This window comes from Coptis chinensis, chromosome 3, assembly GCF_015680905.1.
Source record: "Coptis chinensis isolate HL-2020 chromosome 3, ASM1568090v1, whole genome shotgun sequence".
NCBI lineage: Eukaryota > Viridiplantae > Streptophyta > Magnoliopsida > Ranunculales > Ranunculaceae > Coptis > Coptis chinensis.
The window spans coordinates 9,789,936-9,800,541 of record NC_141458.1 but is presented as its reverse complement, the minus strand read 5'-3'; the positions used below and the strand labels follow the sequence as shown (position 1 = coordinate 9,800,541).

General features: G+C 39.3%; 1 pseudogene; it reads right to left on the bottom strand.

The window, feature by feature from the left end:
• Positions 1–912: 912 nt before the first annotated feature.
• LOC147507819 (small nucleolar RNA R71) lies at positions 913–1,007 on the bottom strand (annotated as a pseudogene).
• Between the last annotated feature and the right edge of the window lie 9,599 nt (positions 1,008–10,606).

Genomic DNA, 10,606 nt, shown 5'->3' with positions numbered 1-10,606 from the left:
ATCGAAAAATTACACGAGCACACTGCTTCAAACGGAGCGCACTTTGTGCGCCAAACGCTGGAACCCCGAGTGCAACCTGCTCCCAAACCGAAGCGACCCACGCCAAACATCTGTAACTTCGAAGTTTACACCGAGCACTGCTTCAAAGTGAGCGACTCGCACCGAAATGAATTTTGCCGGATTTCCACAGGTTTGATTCAAACTTCGATTTTTCAAGTTTTTCGGTGTTCTAACTTGTTATATATTACCGAACACGCCAGAAACAAAGACGCTATTCATAAGCCGGGCAAGGACGCAATCAGGTATTCCTTTCTTCCACACCTCGCGATCTCTTGTTAGAGGTTTATACTAGTATATCGATTGTTTGGAGTGTTGTCATGTTTAGCTAAGTTTGGTCTTAGCCTTGTATGAGATTAAGGTCCGGTCGAAACAAAACACCGAACGTAATTACCGCGACAACGCCAACAAACAAGTCTATCTAGTATACCACCCACTACACCTCTAGCTACTATTTCACACACACCACCGATATAATGCTCTCCAAGAATGAGAGACTCCTCTCTCTCGACTTCTACAAAGCCTTGAGCGATAGCCCCAAATCTTGCATCGTTCTAGCGGACCCTATGGGAGATTTTCAAATCCCCAAATATTTTAATTTGTTACCCGCTTTTCATGGTTTAGACCATGAAAAACTTATCGGCTTACATCGTAGGATTGAACAAGTCCTAACAACATTCCACCATCCTACGGTTGGTGCGAACAAATTAAACCGGGGGTATTCCCTTTCACCTTAGCCGATAAGGCGTCTTGGTTAACTGCCCAAACCCTAATTTCAGGACTCGTGGGCTAAACTTGTTCACCTGTTTATGGAACATTTTTACCCACCCCTAAAGACGGATGAGATGCTTTCTAAGATTCATTTCTTTTCGACAAAAATCTCATGAATCATTTTCGGAGGCTTGGAATCGTTTCACCGATCTCCTTATAGAGTGTCCACATCATAACCTAGCGAAAGACACGTTAGTTCGCGCCTTTTTCAAAGGACTTCTACACCACCATAAAGAAGTCATTGACATAATAAATGGGGTAGTTTCTTAAGTAAAGGAGCCTCAAAGGCTTATAAATTTTAGAGGATCAAACTAAGCGAAATAACAACCGGGGGTAGTGACGATATCCACGCTCCACTAGTTCTTCTAATACAGCAGTTAAGGCACGGGTATGTTTGAAATTAAACACGATCCCGAGCTTAAAACTCTAATCGAATCACTCACTAAAAAGGTAGAGGCCATTTCGCTCAACAAAAGTCTATCCCCTCGCATGAATGTAAATTCAAATCCATGTAGTTTTCATTGAGTCCCGAAAGCATCCCGACTCCCATCGTCCTATAGGCTATGAACATGCTTGTTCCATTAATAGTGAACCTAACGCCCCTTGGAGACAAAATCCCAACTTCGGTTGGAGAAATAACCAACACGTCACACCTCCAGGGTAGAATAATCAATATGTTAGGCCAACGCACAGTTATAACCAAGCTCCACCACGATAAGGACAGGGTCAGGGTAATTATAATAATTATAACAACCAAGTGCAACCTCGACAAGGTCAAGCACAAGGTCAAGGTAGTTATAATAATTATAATGCTAATAGAGGTATCGTTCCGGTAAATAATAACTATCAAAATCCGCCCATAAATAATTCACGCGAGATAGTTCCCGTGACTACTACACCCACACAACCGGATCGTCTTGACACCTTCATACAAGTGAGCCAAAAACTTTTCTAAACCATGGCTCAATCTAACCAATAGCTTCTACAATCCGTTAATAATTTAAGCCAACAGTTGGCCCAAGATAAAGCCCAACCCAAAGGTGTGTTTCCAGGTCACGCAATACCTAATCCTAAAACAACAAACACAACCTTTGAGGTAACCGATAATACTAGTAATGAATATGAAAATATAGGTGAGCTAAATGTCATCACCACTCTCCGTTCTGGTAGAGTGGTTAATAACAAAGTAACTATGCCTATAGTTACCCCACCAGTAGCCCCTACACCTGCTATTTTACTAGATACGAAATAGAAACTCAAGAACCTACCACTGTAGAGGTACCAGTTACAACACAACCTAAGAAACAGAAAGTCAAGGTTAAACATCCAGGTGATACATATGCTAAATATAGAGAGAAACCACCGTTTCCACAAAAATTAGCCATGTTAACTAGGGATACAAATTATAAGGAGATTAGGAACGTTTTCAAGAATCTAACTATAAACCTTCCCTTCCTCGAAGCTATTAAAAAGCTACCACACCATGCTAAGTTTCTTAAGGAGTTGTGTACTACTAGGCGTAAGACCAATATACCAAAAGACGCCTTTTTAACATAACAATTCCCAACTCTATCTGAACATAATGGAATTGTTAAGTACAAGGACCCCACGGTCGCCCCATCGCATAATGCACCTTAGGAGATTCCTATCACGACGACTACGTTATTAGACACCGGGGCTAGTGTTAACTTACTCCCGTTTTTTATTTGTATAGACAAATAGGTCTAGACGAGATACAACCCACTAAAATGACGCGTTGCAATTAGGTGATCGGTCTATTAAGTATCCTAAAGGTGTGGTTGAAAATGTCTTTGGTAAAAGTTCAGATTTCTACTATCCCGCGATTTTGTCATCCTCGATCTGAAGTCGCTAACGACTCTGTCCCGATCATCTTAGGGTGTCCTTTTTCTCGCAACTACCAACGCTCATTAATTGCCGCGATGGTTCAATGTCCATGTCTTTTGGCCATCTTGCTGTTGAAGTAAATGTTTTTAAAACAAAGATACATTTACCCGATTCGTCTATGAATGGAGAGGTTAGCATGATCGAGAGCTTCGCTTGAGATTATTTCAACAACACGTTCCCTGATAATCATATGCCCAAATTTCTTTCCTTTGGAAGTTCAGACTCCAACATTTTTATCCCTACACTAGTCGATACACATATTATGGATGAGGACGAGATAGATGACTTTCTCAAAGATATAGAGGACTACCATAGTAATGTGGATATGACCAATCTAGATGAGGAATTCTATGAGTTTCTTAGAGCAGGTGATGATTCACCCTATCAAGAACTACTTTGCACAACATCCACCTCGACTCTCTTCCTTCCACCCTTTCAAAGGAATCTCGAGTTTGCACTCGATCCTTTTGTTTCTCCTGTGCTTCATAATTTTTTAAATCCACCTAGTAAACAAATACTTCAGAAGGACAAACAATTTGACACCTTCATTTTCAAACTTGAGACAGTCCCTACCTATACCATGAATGAGTTTTGTGCTAAACCCACATCCTCATTGTTTACATGCTTTTCTTCTACAACTTATCTATATCCACCATATCTTCCCCAACCATTCACTTTTCCACACTTATTCACTAGGACACCCTCTCGTTCAAAAATGAAAAAGAAGGTGCATGCTAGGTTACGTTATAGGTCTATCCGACTTCGCTTGCAATTCACTAGGTTGCGTCATAGGAAATCTTGGTGCTTGATTGTGTTTGGATATATTTTCTGTGATATTTATTTATGGAATGATCCACAACTATTTCGGTTGTTGATATATGATAAACTGCATATTCATACATATGTTTAGATAAAGTCTCGAGTATCTGACTATAAACGACTCAGTTTTTGTATTTGGTGTATTTCCTTTCATTTCCAGATATTGGTGAGTGCACCATTAAGGTAACCGGGCCCTCCCTATGGAGTGTGTGGCTGTAAGTACGGATCCTAAGTCCACGTTTAACATAATTCACGTTTTCCACTCTTGCATGTTTTCTCGGATTTTTGAGTCATGTCTCTCTATGGGGTGAATTATGTCCTTATTGCTTATTGTTTTTCCTTATAAAAGTAAAAAAATATTAAATAATAAACATAGTAATCTAGGAAGTCTCGGGAATATGACTTTAAAAGACCCACTTTTAAAAAAACAAATTTTCTAAACTCTGTTGTAAAAAAAATTTGTTTGGGGGTGGGGTATTCGTGTTTCCGTCCTAGAATGTTTTATGTCCCATTAGAGTTGCTTAGGTCGTTTAATTGTATTCTGATTCGGGTTGACATAATCTATGAATGTAGAGTTCATTCGTTCGCATAACGTACGTTATGCATGCACTTCGAGGTATTTTCCACTATCTTATATGTCATCCACGATCGAAATAGAGTGTTTTATGGATCATTGGATTGGAAATTCTCTCCTGATCATTTCCATATCTCATTCGCAAAAATCAGACCGGTAACGAAGCGGCAATATTAGTTTGAAGTCGCGCTAAAAATCGACAAAAAATTAGTTTGAAGTCGCTAAAAATCGACAAAATAAACCATTACAATAAAAACAAAGCTTTAAACCCTAAATTAAAAAAAAAAAAAACACCCGCCAAACCCACTCCAAATCTTCTCAAAACCGTACCACCACCACCTCCACCAATTTAAATCACCAAAAACCACTAAAAAATAAAGAAATTCACGCTGCTGCGCCATCACACCACCACCACCATCGTTTTTTTGTGAGGTTGTCCCTCATTGCTTCCCCACTACATTCCAAACACTCCAATGGCTCAACAACGTCGAATTTTGCCGGAGCAAGCATTTACTGGCGACCACTTCGCGCCGTTTTACGGTGACGAAATGATTAGTAGATATTGGAATAGCTTGTGGTACTCCACCAACGCTTTCTACCACGAAGAGTTAGTCCGACGGTTTTACAACACGAGAGAGTTGGATGGGAGTAGAATTTTTGTTACGGTGGCAAAGAAGAGGAAAGAAGTAACTGCTGGGTTGTTGGCTGAGATTCTAGGCATTCCGCCTAGAATCCATCTTGATGCCACGTTACAGGGGTCCCAATATAATGGGGTAGAGCCTTTGATGAACGCTGATTCACCGGGCGGAACTACAATACAAGCTCACATTGTGTTCGCCATGCATCCTCGAACCAACCGGTGGCTCTGACTCGGTGGATTGGTTGAACATCCTAGGGAAGGAGAAGGTCAGCGACATCGGTCTGAACTGCCTCCACATTCTATGGATACTCCAGGAGTAGAAGCATGAATTCTGTATCTTGGAGTTTTTGCTTAACATGATCAGGGGAGTAGGGAAGTCTATTGCACCTCTTCCTGTGTTGATAACCAAGATCATGCTGAAGTTGAGAGCGACTCTGACGTCTGATAGGATTTACCTCACCCTACACCGAAATCCTCGTATTTATAAGGATTGTGTCCAACGAGTTTGGAGGTTGCCTGAGGATAGGGTAGAGGAGGAGGAGGATGGTGGAAATGAGAATGACTCGGAGGATGAGGAGGACTTGACTTGTTTTGATGCTGATGCTTTGGAGAGGTGTTGGTCAGATGCAAAACGCATGGCTGTGATTCATCGGGGCATGCGTTCACTCAATACTATCTGCGAAGACCTCCGAACTTCGACAGGGCTACTATCCACCATAACCGAGATTCGCACTCCAAATGAGAGATGAGCGGTGGGAATGTGATGAGGGTCGAGCTAGAAGCTTCGGCGCCGGTTCTGGGCGATATGCTTGCACGCTTTCCACCTCAATGGCAGGATTCTCCTTCCGAGGATACATCATCGAGGCACGAGGCGTCCGTCGCCGAAAGATCGAATGGTGTCGGCCCGATCGGGAGCTTCGGGAGCCATCTCCTGAGCGTGTGCCCTCTTCTACCAGTACCGACGTGTTTAGGGATAGTATAGCTTGATGATTTTTATTTGTAGTTTTATTACTGTTAGTTATTTTAATGTAAGTTTTAATTCCGTAATTTGAATTTTGTAGTGAAAGGGCATTTAATGCCAAAATTTAATATAATGCGGCTATTTTCATTGTGCGTGGTTGTTTAATATTGATCCCACCTTCCCAAATTATTTGGGGGTGGTATTATCTATTCCATCATAATTTCTATATGACCCTAGTTTTTAGAAGTTATTTCGGAGTCAGGGTGAGAATATTGCCGATTAGGCATATCTATAAATAAATATCATGGTAGGATGAAATCTCGATAAGAATATGAGTTGTTTCCGTTTCGGGTTTGAAAATTTTAGTATTTCCAGAAATTGCCGTAAAAACTTTTTGGCAACTTCCCGATCCGTTTTAACAACTTAAAACCTATAAAAACTTCATTCATTTTACACTCACAACCCACAATACACCTAACTTTCATCACTCACCTTTCACTCCCACGTTTCCGGTTGTTCTTCACCATTTTCAAAAATCAGCACCTCGAGTGCACTGCGCTGATGGAGCGCACTGCGCTCTAGTCTCGTCGAGATTTTTTGCACTGAAGCTTTGCACTCCAAGGTGATCGCGACTTCAGCCAAACACTGGAACTCGAAAATCATCAGAGCGCACCTGCGCCCTGACCTCCGTAAACACAACAATTTCCAGTTTTCTGTGGGTTGTTCCCGGATCATTTGCAGCTGTTCCAGAGCATCGTTTTGAGATGACATCCCCTACAATAATATCGAACGATCTTTTCGAAGATTTGTTCCAAAGCACTACTTATGGTGCTTGGTTTTGTGAGGCGATCACATACGTAGGGCCGGGAACCGCTTATGGTAAGACGATGAACTTTATTCTCCAAAGACTTGCATCTTATTTTTATGATAATTGTATTTTCTTTGAGAGACCGGATGGAGAACAATTGTTCTCCATCAACATTAATGAGGAACCAATGGAAATTACCAGGTTCTTGCTAGCATTTGTTCTTGGACTTGCTATGCCAGCTGAAATACAAGACTCATGGTGCTATTGGGTAGATAATATGCATGTCTACACTTATGAGTTTTTGCATGAGTCGTATGGGGCGGGCATTTTCCGTATCGAGGACCAAGGGGAATATAACGTCGCCTTTGGTAGCCTGTCCATGAACATAGGAACTGTTATGTTTTGGATCATGCTAAACATTTTAGGGGAATGGCGTTTTTCTTCTGTGAATGATGCCACTTGCAGCGTCTTCCTTGCTTTAGCCCATCGACGTATGTGTCACGACCTTCCCGAACCTTGATGTCTAGTTTAGCTCGAGCCCATAGCATGAGGCATAAGTACCTTCTTATGCCTGTTCTAATTTTCCGTATTATGTTATGTTTCTTTCCTGTTTGTTGTACACGTTTCACGAATTGGATTACGGTCAACACTGTGCGACCCACCAATAGTATTATTCGATCTTTCCGTGCAATGACTTGGCAAGGGTGGAGGATACAACCTCATCAGGTTGCACCTTACACCCGTCGGACCAAGTGGCGCTTAATAGGTTAGCAATAATAGATGATAAATGGCGGGAAGCCTGGCAAATTATCATGGCATGGCAGGACGCGAAGGAACCTCACTTCTTTATAGAAAAAGAGGATGAGGATGATGATGAATAAAGCGGGAGATAAGGTAAGTTTTAATTCTAGTTAGTGTCTGCTTATGTCCCAAGCAATTTGATTCTTGTTAACCCCATAATGGGTGGAACTCTTATAGAGTTCGTCGGTTTTATATTAGTATGTTTTAACCTTGTTTTGCAGATGTTCCAGAATTTCACGCGTTTCCATGGTATTTTTCTACCCTCTTTATTTAAATGCTTTGAGGACAAAGCATGTTTCTTATTTGGGGGGGGGGCATAGAAACACGTGTAATTAAGGCATCTGTTAGGATATAGATAGGTATAATGTGCATTTGTTTTCTAGTTAAAATTTCAAAAATTCAAAAATATAAATAAATAAGTTATGTTATACACTTAGGAATATTGGTATTGTTTTCTTTCTCTATGCTTTTAATAATCTAGAAGTCTCACGTAGCTTTTGCATTATAATAATTGTTAGAAACTTAGGTTAAGATGTAGGTAATAATCTTTGCATCTATCTATAAATATATTACATGAGTATCTATGATTGTTAGCAGTAAGTTTCTGAAATCTAGGCTAGAGTACTTATTCTACAAATCCTATGAGAATATAGCCTAAAGCCTTATCTGAGCGAAACATTTGATAAATGACACAAGGGAGAAGTAAAATCCGGATAGAGAAATCACACGTCCATTTGCTTGATTATTATGCCATATCCTAAGCGAGATTTTAGGCCCTTTTTGGATCGATATAGCCAGAAATTCAACCCTATGAATTATTTTCCGCTAGTCGCCCCTCTGAGCCTTTCTTTAGCCTTTCATAAACCACAAATCCTTTACCCTGTTACAAAACAAAACAAAATAAAAAAATTCAACCTACCCAATTTAGATAAGTCTGAGAATAGAATGAGGAAAAAAGAAGAAGAGAAAAACCTGTGTAAACAAAAGTTAGTTAATTGTTTCAGAAAATAAAGAAAAGAAGTTTCCATTCAAAGAAAAGAAAAATAGAAATAGAAATAAAATAAAAACTCCAAAAAAATAGAATAAAAGAAGTCAAAAGCCAAAGAAAAAGAAAAAAAAATATATGGCTAGAGATGGAAACAAAGTGTAGAAGCAAAAGTAAATAACAAGGTTTTCTCTAGTTACATAATATGAAGACTCTATTATCTCAGACTTGTCCTTTTTGAATATCCATTTTCTTCCTTCTTAAACCATCTCCTAATCCCCGCAACACCTAATAAAGACCTCTAGCTCAATTAGGAATAGGTTAGTGTGATAGTAAGTGGCAGATGATTTTGATCGACTCCGGCTTCTTTGTTGTCATTGAGATTGTAAGGTAAAGTGTGCCCACTTGCACCTGGAGTAAAAAACTTGAGTGGAAAAATCAGTGTTGTATCTTGACTATTATTGTGAGAACCTACTTAAGGGCGCTATTCCGAAGTTTCAAAACGAACACCGCTAGGCATTTCATAGTATTACTCATTGTATATATGTTTATTATAGATGATTAATTATTATGCATATATTAGCTTAGGTTTTAGACTTGATTACTTACTCTATATGCATCGCTAGTGAGAGGTATAGTTAATTTAGAAGCGGAGGAATAAGGAAACAATAGTTTTATTTCTTAGTCGTTGTAGTATAGATGAAGTTTGTGAGTACCTTCACTGGAAAACTCTCATGAGGCTATAACTCGTCCACTAGGGAATTCCTAGTGGTTTAAGGCCTTGTTGCATATGGTCAATGCAATCGCACTCAGCGAAACGAGAGTAGATAGAACTCCATTTTTGCTCACTTATTCTTATTTCTCATCTTTGCTTGAGGACATGCAAAATGCTGTTTGGGGGTGGTTTGATAAGAGCCCAAAACTGTAGTTTTAACCCTTTAACCATCATACTTTTAAACCAATTATGTGAGTAATAATTAAGAGTTAATACTGATTACGTGTTTTTTATGCATTTTAGGCTTCAAAGTCCATGATGTGCAGAAATGTGCCACTTTAGCGAGATAAAGGAGCAAAGGTCAGTTGCTAAGGAGTTTCGTGATTAAAGGCCAAGATTCAATAAGACAAAGCCTTTATAAAGCCCGGTTAAAAGCTGAAAAGTCGACGCTGGGCGTAAAACAAAGATACAAAGTTAAGCGAGAACTTCCGGGCGTCAGATCTTTGGACTCAGACCTCGGAATTGGGCCTACCTTATGTCAAAACGACTGGCTCGGAAAAATCTTTCCAACGGTCTAATCCTTGACCCAATCAGATGAGCAAAAGTAGACGAAAAGTCTATTGAAGCCAACTGTAGCTGAAGAGGCCTTTTTGGACTGAAAGAATTGGGTTTTGGGCCTGATTTTCTGGCCCAAAAACATGGCTCTAAGCCCATGCACGATTTTTGGATCTAAAAGTATAAAAACAAAAGCTTAGCTCTTTGTTAATGGTAGATAGTTAGGTTAGAAAATAAATTAGGTTAGGATAAGAAAAGTAGTCATTAAACCTTAGTTCTAGATGTAGTTTTAGATTAATTAATTAGTTTTTATTCTTGCCTTAAATTTAGTATTAAATTATTGTTATTGCTATTCATTAGATAAATAAAGTTAATTAGTTCTCCATAATCTAGTTTCATGTTTATTTATTTATTAGCTTAAATCCTTAGATTTACTTATTTGTCATTATTAGTTTAATTCAATTATTGCATGAGTAGTTTCGAATTGAGTTTAAACAAGTAAAGTTTCAATCTTTATATCATGTCTTGTTCGAATTTGATTGGGAATGATAGCGTGATGATTCTCGGCTAAACCTCCATTAGAGGGGGTTGAGAAGCCTTCATGAGAGCTTGATTCCGATTATCGTAGAGTCGTCGTAATTTCCTTTCCACTCTAGAAATGATTAGTTCACCATGAGAATGGGTGTAATCGTTCACATGCTAGTTATGAATTGGTAGAAATGCCATGTGTAATTAGGGATTAGGAATAACCAGTTGTTCTGGGCGATTCGATTCGGATTACGACAATTAAATTCGTTAGTGGATTAAGTTGAGCTAAGGTGGAATCAATCCCCTAACTCCTTATCATAGAATCGACGTAGTATTCTCATAGTTGTTTAAATAGTCGATTAGTTGCATCTTGTGGGTAGTTGCATCGTAGTCTAGTTATCATTTCGTAAATCTCTCATTAGACTTAAAGTAGAGTAATTAGACTAAAAAACACAGCATGCAGAAGGACTAGGAGTGGAACGAACTT